We start from the raw sequence: 12,945 nt of genomic DNA, 5'->3' as shown, positions 1-12,945 counted from the left end.
TTGAATGGGTATGACATAATCTCTTACTCATTCTGTTGGTCAAAGCCCAGAGTGAGAGAAGGTGGGAACTACTGAATAACATGGTTAAGGTCAAAGTCACGGGTACAGGACGAGTGGAGTATTGAATCCATTTTTGCATTCTGTTATTTCATATTGATGAAGTGACCGTGAATCCAGGTTTGCCCAGAAAAGTCCCAGTTTACTCCTGCTATTTTGATAGAACTATTGATAGCATGCCCCCTTACTCTAAAAAATTTCTCCAGTTTGAGTAATAAAATTATATGGAAGACCTACATTGTGGGGATTTATTAGGAATAGATGAACTAATTGGAACAGAATGTGCAGTGGGAGGAGAAGAGATGATTTATGATTCGAGTCCATGCAGGAGGCAGCAGGGAGCAGGAAATGAGGCAGGACAGAATGGATCTGAGGAAACCTAGACAAAGAGAGGTACATGAAACAGGATAAATGACAAGGTCAACACTATCAAGTTGTGAAGTAAGATAGGAAGTGAATATGTCCATTGCTTTTGGCAACTAGGAGCGTTTGGTGAGTACAGTGAAGAGGGTTCAAAAGAGGGTTCAGAAGAGAGATTGCAGGGGATTAAAGAGTAGACCCTAGTTGTTGCTCTCATGCTAATTTAATATAGAAACTTTTTGTTTATCTATTCTGGGTCTTAGATTTTAAAACAAGAGAGGCAAGGCCCTGAGGAATGATGTCCTTATAGTGCTGACATTCTCAGGATCTGAAAACTAAATACTGACTCCAGACAAAACCAAATGTGTAAGAACTAACATCTGTAGGTCATATTTCTTTCCTATCTATCATTTTGGCACTAAATAAAAATGGGTCTGGTGTGTACTCATTAGGAATTATTCTGTTATGATTGTAATTTCATTTTTTTCTATATGTGATGTCTTCAATTGACATAAAGCTCAGCAATACCTACAGTAATTATATTAAATGTTAACCAGGACATAATTTTAAAACATTGGGGAAGCTGTGATAACTCAGTGTGATACAAAACCCTTACTGAGACTTTTAAAATAAGATAACTTTAAGGCTTGTCATGATATTTTGGACAATTTTCCTAACTTTGATGAAGCAGAAATGTATAATACCAGAAACCCCAGTAGTGAGTTTACTTTAAGAATCTTTGCAGATTTGACATTATGTGAAAGTTTCCAACTATAAGCAGGTGCAGCCTTAATGGCAGTAAATGACAGTTTGTTTTTTTTTTAATAATAAAGCCCTGCATTTCAAGTGTAGGAACATTGCTTTCAGTGATTTGAAACTTCAAGGATAACTAATTGACTAACACATAAAAGGACAGAAAATCTGACTAGTATTGACCTGACAACAGAAAAGAAAAACCAGAAAGAAAAAAAGAAAATGAAAGAAAGAGAACAATCTTCATGTAGTTGAATCTTTTTCTTGTCTGCTACTTACACTTGGCAAACCTACTTTGTGAGAGTGGACATCAAATTCCCTTTGGGATTCTCAATTTCATTTATTTTTATCAATAAAAATACCCTTCTTGTGGAGAAAGGAATAAATCACATATAAATGAAATACAAGAGATTACACCAGGAGCAGAGCTTTTACCTTGACTAATCCAATAGCTCTGGCCAAATATCTCAATGTCAAAAGCATTATAAGTATTCTACAAGGTATGTCTGGCAAAGAGAAATCAATAACAAAGTATTGAATTTGATTAAAATGTTTACTTTTCTTCTCCACCCTTCTCCTTCCAAAGCTAAATAGCCCTTTCCCATACTAATATGATCTCTCTTATAGGAACTGGCTGGCTTGGTTTTTGTCATAGTGCCACAGGCCTTAGAACTCATTTTTAAATTATGTACTTTTCTGCCTCTCTATAATTTTAGTTTTGGGGTTTTTACTCTGATGTCACATGTCACTGAACTTATTAACAGACTTAAAAGAGATTTTACAAACCTCATTTATACAAAATTTTTTTATTTTGATCCTGACAACCTTTTAATGCATTTTATATTTTCCATAGAAGAGGCAACATGCTTAGCAAGATAACTCAGATCAAGTTTGCTCAGCATAACTGTTCTTAAGTCTTCTCAGTTGTTTTGCTCTTCAGAGGCTCTTGGATATCATAGAAAATTCCAGTATTCTAGATACTTATCTAGCACCTCAAGGCCTTTATATAGTCTATTTCTTCTGCTTTAAATGTTCACTGGACTCTCTCCCCCACTGCACGCACATCATTTGCACAGCTAACTTTTAATGTGTGGCTGTGAATAGATACCCCATGTCCAAGGGCAAAGGAGAGGCCCCAGCAAGACAATAGGAGGGGAGACTTCATGTTTAGAATCAAACCCCATTCCCACCAGAGATGCTCACAGGGCTTAAACAAACCTTGTGTGCACCAGGACCCAGAGACCCCACAGAGACTGAGACAGAACTGTGTTTGAGCATCTCCTGTGGAGGGACAGGTCAGCAGTGGGATGCCACAGGGATGGAGCTCTGGGTGCAACAGACTTGGATATGGCATAGCCCTCTTGGAGGAGGTCACCATGAACCTCACCATAGAGCTTCCCGAACTTACACAGGACTGGAAAATAGACACTTGGAGGACACAAACAGAACCTGTGTACCAGGACCCAGGAGAAAGGAGCAGTGACCCTACAAGAGACTGACCCAGACTTCCCTGTGAGTGATCAGGAGTCTCCAGCAGAGGAGTGGGTCAGTGGTGTCCTGCTTCAGGGTTTGGGGCATGGAGTGTAGCAGTCCATGCATGGGACCTTTTGAAGGAGGTCACCATTATCTTCATTACCTCCACCATACTTTGGCCCGAGTATAGAGCAGGGCAACAGTTAGAACTTGACATAGAACAATAGACTGGTTCAAAATAGGAAAAGGAGTACATCAAAACTGTATATTGTCACAGTGCTTATTTAACTTATATGCAGAGTACATCATGAGAAACGCTGGGTTGGATGAAGCATAAGCTGGAATCAAGTTTGCCAGGAGAAATATCAATAACCTCAGATATGCAGATGACACCATCCTAATGTTAGAAAGTGAAGAAGAACTAAAGAGCCTCTTATAAAAGTGAAGAAGAGAGTGAAAAAGTTGGCTTAAAGCACCACATTCAGAAAACAAAGATCATGGCATCCGGACCCCTCAGTTCAGTTCAGTTCAGTTCAGTCACTCAGTCATGTCCAACTCCATGTGACCCCATGAACCGCAGCAAGCCAGGCCTCCCTGTCCATCACCAACTCCCGGGGTTTACTCAAAATCATGTTCATTGAGGCGGTGATGCCATCTAACTATCTCATCCTCTGTGGTCCCCTTCTCCTCCTGCCCTCAATCTTTCCCAGCATCAGGGTCTTTTCAAATGAGTCAGCTCTTCACATCAGGTGGCCAAAATATTGGAGTTTCAGCTTCAACATCAGTCCTTCCAGTGAACATCCAGGATTGATCTCCTTTAGGATGGACTGGTTGGATCTCCCTGCAATCCAAGGGACTCTCAAGAGTCTTCTCCAACACCACAGTTCAAAACCATCAATTATTCTGCACTCAGCTTTCTTTATAGTTCACTTCTCACATCCATAAATAACTATTGCAAAAACCATAGCCTTGATTAGATGGACCTTTGTTGACAAAGTAACCTCTCTGCTTTTCAATATGCTGTCTAGGTTGGTCATAACTTTCCTTCCAAGGAGTAAGCATCTTTTAATTTCATGGCTGCAGTCACCATCTGCAGTGATTTTGAAGCCCCCAAAAATAAAGTCAGCCACTGTTTCTACTGTTTCCCCGTCTATTTGCCATGAAGTGATGGGACCAGATGCCATGATCTTAGTTTTCTGAATGTTCAGCTTTAAGCCAACTGCCTCACTCTCCTCTTTCACTTTCATCAAGAGGCTTTTTAGTTCCTCTTCACTTTCTGCCATAAGGGTGGTATCATCTGCATATCTGAGGTTATTGATATTTCTCCCACCAATCTTGATTCCAGCTTGTGCTTCATCCAGCCCAGCGTTTCTCATGATGTACTCTGCATATAAATTAAATAAGCAGAGTGACAATATACAGCCTTGACATACTCCTTTTCCTATTTGGAACCAGTTTGTTGTTCTATGTCCAGTTCTAACTGTTGCTTCCTGACCTGCATACAGGTTTCTCAAGAGGCAGGTCAGCTGGTCTGGCATTCCCATCTCTTTCAGAATTTTCCACAGTTTATTGTGATCCACACAGTCAAAGGCTTTGGGATAGTCAATAAAGCAGAAATAGATGTTTTTCTGGAACTCGCTTGCTTTTTCAATGATCCAGTGGATGTTGGCAATTTGATCTCTGGTTCCTCTGCCTTTCCTAAAACCAGCTTGAATTTATGGAAGTTCATGGTTCACGTGTTACTGAAGCCTGGCTTGGAGAATTTTGAGCATTACTTTACTAGTGTGTGAAATGAGTGCAATTATACAGTAGTTTGAGCATTCTTTGGGATTGCCTTTCTTAGGGATTGGACTGAAAACTGACCTTTTCCAGTCCTGTGGCCACTGCTGAGTTTTCCAAATTTGCTGACATATTAGTGCATCGCTTTCACAGCATCATCTTTTAGGATTTGAAATAGCTCAACTGGAGTTCCATCACCTTCCCTAGCTTTCTTCATAGTGACACTTCCTAAGCCCCACTTGACTTCACATTCAGGATGTCTGGCTCTAGGTGAGTGATCACACCATTGTGATTATCTAGGTTGTGAAGATCTGTTTTGTATAGTTTTTCTGTGTATTCTTGCCACCTCTTCTTAATATCTTCTGCTTCTGTTAGGTCCATACCATTTCTTTCCTTCATTGAGCCCATCTTTGCATGAAATGTTCCCTTGATATCTCTAATTTTCTTGAAGAGATCTCTAGTCTTTCCCATTCTAATGTTTTCCTCTATTTCTTTGCATTGATTGCTGAGGAAGGCTTTCATATCTTTCCTTGCTATTCTTTGGAACTCTGCATTCAAATGGGTATATCTTTCCTTTTCTCCTTTGCTTTTCGTTTTTCTTCATGTCCCAGATATTTGTAAGGCCTCCTCAGGCAGCCATTTTGCCTTCTTGCATTTCTTTTTCTTGGGGATTTTCTTGATCCCTGTCTCCTATACAATGTCACAAACATCCGTCCATAGTTCATCAGGCATTCTCTCTATCAGATCTAGTTCCTTAAATCTATTTCTCACTTCCACTGTATAGTTATAAGGGATTTGATTTAGTTAATACCTGAATGGTGTGGAGGTTTTCCCCACTTTCTTCAATTTAAGTCTGAATTTGGCAATAACAACTTTATGATCTGAGCCACAGTCAGCTCCAGTCCCATCACTTCATGGCAAATAGATGGAGAAACAGTGGAAACAGTGGCAGACTTTATTTTTCTCGGCTATAAAATCACTGCAGATGGTGACTGTAGCCATGAGCTAAAAATAAGCTTACTCTTTGGAAGAAAATTTATGACCAACCTAGACAGCATATTAAAAAGCAGAGACATTACTTTGCCAACAAAGGTCTCTCTCATCAAGGCTATGGTTTTTCCAGTAGTCATGTATGAATGTGAGAGTTGGACTATACAGAAAGCTGAGCACAGAATTGATGCTCCTTAACTGTGGTGTTGGCAAAGACTCTTGAGAGTCCCTTGGAATGCAATGACTTCCAACCAGTCCCTCCGAAAGGAGATCAGTCCTGGGTGTTCATTTGAAGGACTAATGTTGAAGCTGAAACTCCAATACTTTGGCCACCTGATGAGAAAAGCTGACTCATTTGAAAGGACCCTGATGCTGGGAAAGATTGAAGGTGCAAGGAGAAGGTAATGACAGAGGATGAGGTGGTTGGATGGTATCACCGACTCAAAGTTCATGAGTTTGAGTAAACTCTGGAAGTTGGTAATGAACAGGGGGCCTGGCGTGCTGTGGTTCATGGGGTTGCAAGGAGTCGGGCACAACTGAGTGACTAAACTGACTGACTAATGTGTTTTCAGGCCTAAGTACCTTAGTCAGTTTAGAACTGCTTAACAAATGTTCCATGGCATGGTGACTTAACAAACATTTATTTCTCAAACTGGAGGCTTGGAAGTCTAAGATCAAGGTACTGGTAGATAGGCTGCCTGGTGAGATCCTACTTCCTGATTTTTGGATGGGCATCTTGTTATTGTATGCCCATTTGGTGGAGAGTAAAGAAGCAAGCTGTGTTGTGTCTGTTCTTATAAGGGCACTATTTCCATTCTTGAGGACTCTAACCTCATGACCCAGTGACCTTCCAAAGACCTCCTGTTCAAATATAATTACATAGGGGGTTAAGATTTCAACATATGAATCTGGGGGACACAAGCAGTTGGTAGCATTGAGTTTCAAAGTCACTGTTAAGGGCATCTTTCTCTGATCCTCCAAGATTAGTTTAATCTCTCAGATACAGTTTTTCACTTAGCATCTTTTTGTTAGCATTCATCACACAATTTTTATTTTTTTTAAAGATGAGTACCTGTATTCCCTTCTGGATTGTGAGCTCTGGGATAGTAGGGCTGGGAACCATACTGTTTACTTTTGTATTCCCAACATCTTGTGCCACTAAAAATATTTACCATCATAGAGTGTTCTAGTTTCTCTTGAAGACATTATGGTCTAATTTATGGATCATGACAAAATCTGCCTTTTATTCCTGCCTCCCTTAAGTTCATGTTGACCACCCCGACTGGTTTGTTGTCCTAAAACTCTTTATCTATCATGTTATATTTCAATGCAACTAAACTGTCATTATATGATACTTCTGACAAAAAAGGAGAGAGGGGAAACAATAATTCTCTTTAAAGTAATAGTCAAGGACCTCCATAATTTGACCCAGATAAGATTTCTGGTCTTGGCACACCCCTTTTCTCCAACACAGTGCTTAGTACTAGCCAAAGTACTGAAGAAACGGCATACTAAATATTTATTCCTGCACTTGGACTTTATTTTGACTTTCTACCCTGTTTCCATACTGATTTTGAATGCTCTCCACCTTCTCATTTGTTCATCCAGAGCCTTTCCCATTTTGAAGTCCAGGCATATCTCATACCTTCTACAAAGCAGAAGGTTCAATCTGCTTTGGACAGACCAGTCTGCAATGATTTCTCTTTCTATTCAATTTCCATTAAATATTACTGTTTTAGTTATGATTCTGTCACATTTTGCCATTTATCATAAAGTAAAATTTTGCAGAGAAACAACTTCAGAAGCTGTATATAAACAATGAATAATTTTCCTTGTAAAAAATGAATGACAGTGAATATATAATCTTGAACAGCATCTTGTTAAAATGGTATTGACACTATAATAGTTATCTGGTATGATTTAGGAAAAAGAAGACATTGGAGACGCATTCAGATATTGAAGATTAAGATGAGTTAAGCAGTATTTCTCCACTTTGCTGATTAAAAATAAATAAGCAGAATCAGTAATACATGGCAAAACAGTTTATTAGCTGCCAATGAAAAATGCTAGTAAATTCTTGACATAAAACTTTAGAAATGGGTAGCTAAAGAAAGAAAGAGATTGTGTTGGAACAGTTGAAGTACCCAATGCTTGCTTCAATCCCACTCATGTGACTAGAAAAATGAGAATATATTAAGACTTCTCAACAATAACCCACAGTTTGGAGATATGTAAATTAAAGGAGGATCTAGGCAACTACAGAAAAATAACAGAAAAACTGTAAGTGCAGAAGTAGCTTTCTATCTCCATAAGGTTTCTTTCAGTGTGGAAGAGATAACTAGAACCTTCTTGTCTTCCCCCTATACATTAGTACAAATAGTCTGGGTCATGTTGTTGCTTACGGAAAACAATACTCTAGATGAAGGAGAATAAATTTTCATAAGAAACATTTTTTTTTTTTTTAAATCAGAAATAAAAGAGCAGTTCTCAAAATGTTTCTCAAACAAAAACTCACACGATCCAGTTAAATTGCCCACCTTTATACACAAAGTATGCAGACACAAGCACACAGAGAAATTTTAGTTGTAGACCAGTGAAAAATATAAAATCCTTAGCTGTTAAACCCTAGAATGGAGGGGAAGACAAACATATCTCAAACAAATAGACAAGGGGGTTAAGGGGAATTCACTCACACCGTGTCAATGTGTTGTGGTCCTTTAATGGACTGGAACCTGGTGGTCTGGAGTCAATGATGAGAAAGTGAAAGAGAGAGCCAGAGGGAGGGGGAGAGAGAGAGAGAGAGAAAGAAAGAAGGAAAGAAAGACACAGGGACCCAAGCTCTGATGGAGCAAGGGTGCTTTATTAGCAGACATGCAGGCTTATATATCTTTAGTGAGATGATTATTCAAGCTATTACACAGGATGAAATTTTATCAATCACCACAGTATGGATAGTCTAATACATACAGGGTCGCTGACGCTGAAAAGAGTCACTGAAGGGGATTCATACATGTCTCAACCTATGACCTCAGTCCTGGGAACAGCGTGCTGTTTCACTCGTTCCCAGAATAGGAACTGATAAGGAACAGAGAATCCTTGAGAAATGGCAACATAGTGGATTCCTTAAAGTCAAACATCCCCTGACATCAATGCAAAATATTTTATTAGAAAACATACACAGCTAAAAACAAATTTTACTCTTTCAAGAGAGTGATAAAATAAAAGTGAATTACATTCCAAGAAAGCTTGCAATAATCACTAACTGCAGAGAAAACAGGAAAATTTTAAAAGTTGAGGAAAAGATAATAGATGTGGAGGATGTAAATATATGTTACAGTGTAAGTGTAATTGGTGCCACTGACGTGAAAGAGAAAGCATATTTATAAAATAATATATATATATATATATATATACATATATATATATATATTTCTCTGAAATGAAGAGCTAAATCTGTAGAATCTGGTAAATTATCCCAGGATTTACCAAGATACGTTCTTGTTAATGATTGAACTTCAAGTATAAATAAAGAAACTCTCCAAGAAGCAAGTGGAAAGAAAATTGCCTTTAAAGGAATAAAAAACTCAGACTGGCTTCACATTTTCCCACAGTAACCCTCAATGCCATACGATGATAGAGCAGTATCTACAAACTATGTCATTCCCCAGTAGTAAAGAACTCAGAACATACAGAACTCATGAGCCTGGCCTTGTTGAATTAAACAAATAACCACCACAGCAGCAACAGCAAAAACATGAGACTAATGACCATCCAACAAATGATGAATAAAGATGCAATGGCAAAGGACTAGCATAATCCTCAGTGCCAGGAAAGTACTTGAACAGTGCAAGTGCATTTCTTGAAGGAAAAAAAGCAAGACTATTTCAGTAGTGAGTAAACCTTAAACACAGTAGAACTTGAGGGCATAAAACTTAAAAAACCTTCTTGGGAAAAAAAAAAAAAAAAAAAGACTTGGCAGTGAAATTTATCTAACTGAAAATGATTCAAAAAACAACACATGAGGAAAACTGTGAAAAAAGAACTGGTGAAGATCATTAGATTCACTTAGATATTAGAACTGGAGACGGTATGCTGATATATTATAAAACTTAGAAATAAATATTACAAATAAAAATCTGGTGAGTAGAAATTGAACAGTTGTAATTTCTATATGCTTCACAGCTTGGGGTTGGCAGAAATGGTAAAAAGTAAAATTGTATTTTTTTCTATTTTTAAAAAGTTTTAGGTTTTGGTCTAATTTTAGACCTACAGCCAAATTATGAATTTAGTACAGAGAGTTTCCTTAAAGTCTTCATCTGACTTACCCTAACCTTCAGTTCAGTCACTCAGTTGTGTCCATCTCTTTGCCACCCTGCAGCATGCCTGGCCTCCCTGTCCATCACCGGCTCTCGGAGCTTGCTCAGACTCATGTCCATCGAGTTGGTGATGCCATCCAACCATCTCACCCTTTGTCGTCCCCTTCTCCTCCTGCCTTCAATCTTTCCCAGCACCAGGGTCTTTTCCAGTGAGTCAGTTCTTTGCATCAGATGGACAAAGTGTTGGAGCTTCAGTGCTGATTTCTTTTAGGATTGACTGCTTGGATCTCCTTGCAGTCCAAGGGACTGTCAGCACCACAGTTCAAAATCATCAATCCTCTGGTGCTCAGCTTTGTTTGTGGCACAGCTCTCACATCCATACACAACTACAGGAGAAACCTTAGCTTTGACTATACGGCCCTTTGTCAGCAAAGTAATGTCTCTGCGTTTTAATATGCTGTCTAGGTTTCTCATAGCTTTTCTTCCAAGGAACAAGCATGTGTTAATTTCATGGCTGCAGTCACCATCTGCACTGATTTTGGAGTCCAGGAAAACAAAATCTATCGTGGTTTCGTTTCCCCATTTATTTGCTACGAAGTGATGGGAACGGATGCTATGATCTTCATATTTTGAACATTGAGTTTTAAGTCAGCCTTTTCACTCTCCTCTTTTACTTTCATCAGGAGGCTCTTTAGTTCCTCTTTGCTTTCTGCCATAAGGGTGGTGTCATCTGCTTATATGAGATAGTTCTCCCAACAATCTTAATTCCAGCTTGTGCTTCATCCAGCCCAGCATTTTGCATTATGTACTCTGCATAGAAGTTAAATAAACCTAATCCTAATCTTAGCATCTTATATACTGGGCTCCCCTGGCGGCTCAGACAGTAAAGACTCTGCCTACAATGCAGGCAAATGAGGGTTCAGTCCCTGGTTCAGGACGATCCCCTGGTGAAGGGAATGACTACCTACTCCAGTATTCTTGCCTGGAGATTCCCATGGACAGAGGATCCTTGCAGGCTATGGTTCATGGGGTCTTAGAGTTGGACACCACTGAGCAACTAACCACATGTACTGGGGTACAATGAACAGACTTATAAAAATTAACATTGACATAATACCCTTAACTAAACTGTAGATTTTAATCAGATTTCTCCAGTTTTTCTGCTGATGTCATTTTTCTGTTTTAGGATCCACACCAGGATACAAGGTTGTATTTAGATGTCATTTAGTGTACTTCCAATCTGTGTCAGTTCCTCCAACTTTGTTTGACTTTCATGATCTTGATATTTTTATAGGGCATGTGTTCTGTATTTTTTAGAGTAACCCTCAAGTTGTGTTTGTCCAGTGTTTTCTGGGAAGATAGATAGATGATTTCTGTGAAGAACAGCACAGAGATTATGTATCCTCAACACATCATATCAGGCAGTGAAACGTGCCATTTAAAAAAAATTGACAACTCATATTTTCTCATTAATTTTTATGAACTGGAATAGAATAAAAATGTACTTAAGCTAAAAAATTCTCACAGTTTAATTTTGTTTTTGTTTTTTTTCGAAAGTGATATGAATTCAGGTAGTAGTGATTTTTAGCAAAATCTAAATGAGTATGATTCTAATTTTAATACAGTTGTATTTTCATCTTTTCTCTCTCTCAACAACTCTGCCTCCATCTCTACCTAGTTCTAGATATAAATATGTAAAGTGTAAATGAATTTTGGGAGATGCTGACTATATTTTTTCCTGGGTGGTGAAATTAATATGAGTATTAATGAACTATCTTTTAAAACTTTTTGCATGTAATTTTCTGTTTTGTTTTATTTCTAATTCTCCTTTACAAAGAGATACTATAACTTTTATTAAAGAATAAGGTTAGTGTTTTTGAGCATATGCTTTTTAAATTTATATATTTTAGTGGTCTTCATATCTCTCAGAAAAAAATAATTTGGGAAAATACAACCAAAAGCAGTATTTAGCTGAGGGTACAAAGGTTGTTTATGTTTTTGCGTAGAGTTTTCTTATCTATAATTCTAAGTTTCTACTAGGCACTTGTATTACTGGTAAATAAATTACCTATATTACTTCTCTTATACACTAGGAATCTGAAAATCTCCAAATGGAGCCAGTATTATTGACAAGCTTCATTTACGTAGTAAAATATTAGTTTCTTCTCTATAGTATGGTATTCTTAAGAGAAAGGTTGCTATCTTGTTTTTATTGAGTCTTTGATATTGGCAAGCTGGCTAGTAGAGTAAAAGTCTTATTTACTATTTTTGAAATTAAATTGATAGCCTCTGACAAACCTTGCACTTTGAAGAACCTACTATGAAAAGCCACTCTAAATGTAAAGGCACATGTCAATGACTTCCTTTTTCTTAGGTGAAATTTTAATACTCAGAGATATGTTTTTCTTTAAAAACTTTACTACCATTAATCCCATACTTGAAAAACTTGGGGGACATCTCCTGGTATGTGAATAGGATCATCCTATTAGAGAAAAATAACCACCAATCCTTCTGCGTGTCATTTTGGACCAAAACTTTGGTCTTTTAACTTAGAGAAATCAGTTAGTTTTAAATTATCTCCTATTATACATCTGATAGAGATTTGGGAAAGGTTTGCCTGGAAAGTGATTAATGTAAGAGTGTATAAAGCTGCAGGTTTACTGTAACTTTTCTGGGGAAACTGTATGTTAGCGGAAGAAGTGTGTATTTCGTGGAAACAGTGTAGCCGAAAGTCAGAATCTGTAAGTGTATCACACTTCCTTCAGAGAAGACGGTGTGGAGCAGCATCATGTACAGTGATGAAGATTACATCCATATATCTTAAGTATTAAAACAACCCAGCCCTTCTCATCTAATTTCGTGGTCACCAAATGATATTCTAACCACAAACTAGCTTCTGTTTTAGACTCTTAAGGTTGGAAGGGAAGGTGAAGATTCAGTATTCTGACTTGCCAGCCAGCTATGTTTTGTGTGCAAAATGAAATGTCCTTAGAATTTACTTTAAAAAAAAAAAAAATGGCCATGGCATGTGAGCTTTTAGTTTCCCAACCAGAGTTGGAAACTGCACCCCTTCATTGGAAGCATGATATCAATCATTGGACTGCCAGAAAATTCCCAGGTTTTCCTTTTATACAGGTCTTGTGAGTTATTTAGAATGAATGAGTTGTTTCTGCCTGAACTACCCTTGTCTACCATAGTGTCTTCCAATCCAAGACCT

At 38.0% G+C, this 12,945-nt stretch overlaps 1 protein-coding gene across 1 annotated transcript in view; it reads left to right on the top strand.

The window, feature by feature from the left end:
• The window catches only part of SPAG16 (sperm associated antigen 16), a 989,423-nt gene that overhangs the window by 476,457 nt on the left and 500,021 nt on the right, over positions 1-12,945 (top strand). The window lies entirely within an intron of this gene.

Source organism: Dama dama, chromosome 8 (assembly GCF_033118175.1).
Source record: "Dama dama isolate Ldn47 chromosome 8, ASM3311817v1, whole genome shotgun sequence".
Classification (NCBI taxonomy): Eukaryota; Metazoa; Chordata; class Mammalia; order Artiodactyla; family Cervidae; genus Dama; species Dama dama.
The sequence above is the reverse complement of the archived record's forward strand: the minus strand, read 5'-3'. Positions and strand labels throughout refer to the sequence as shown.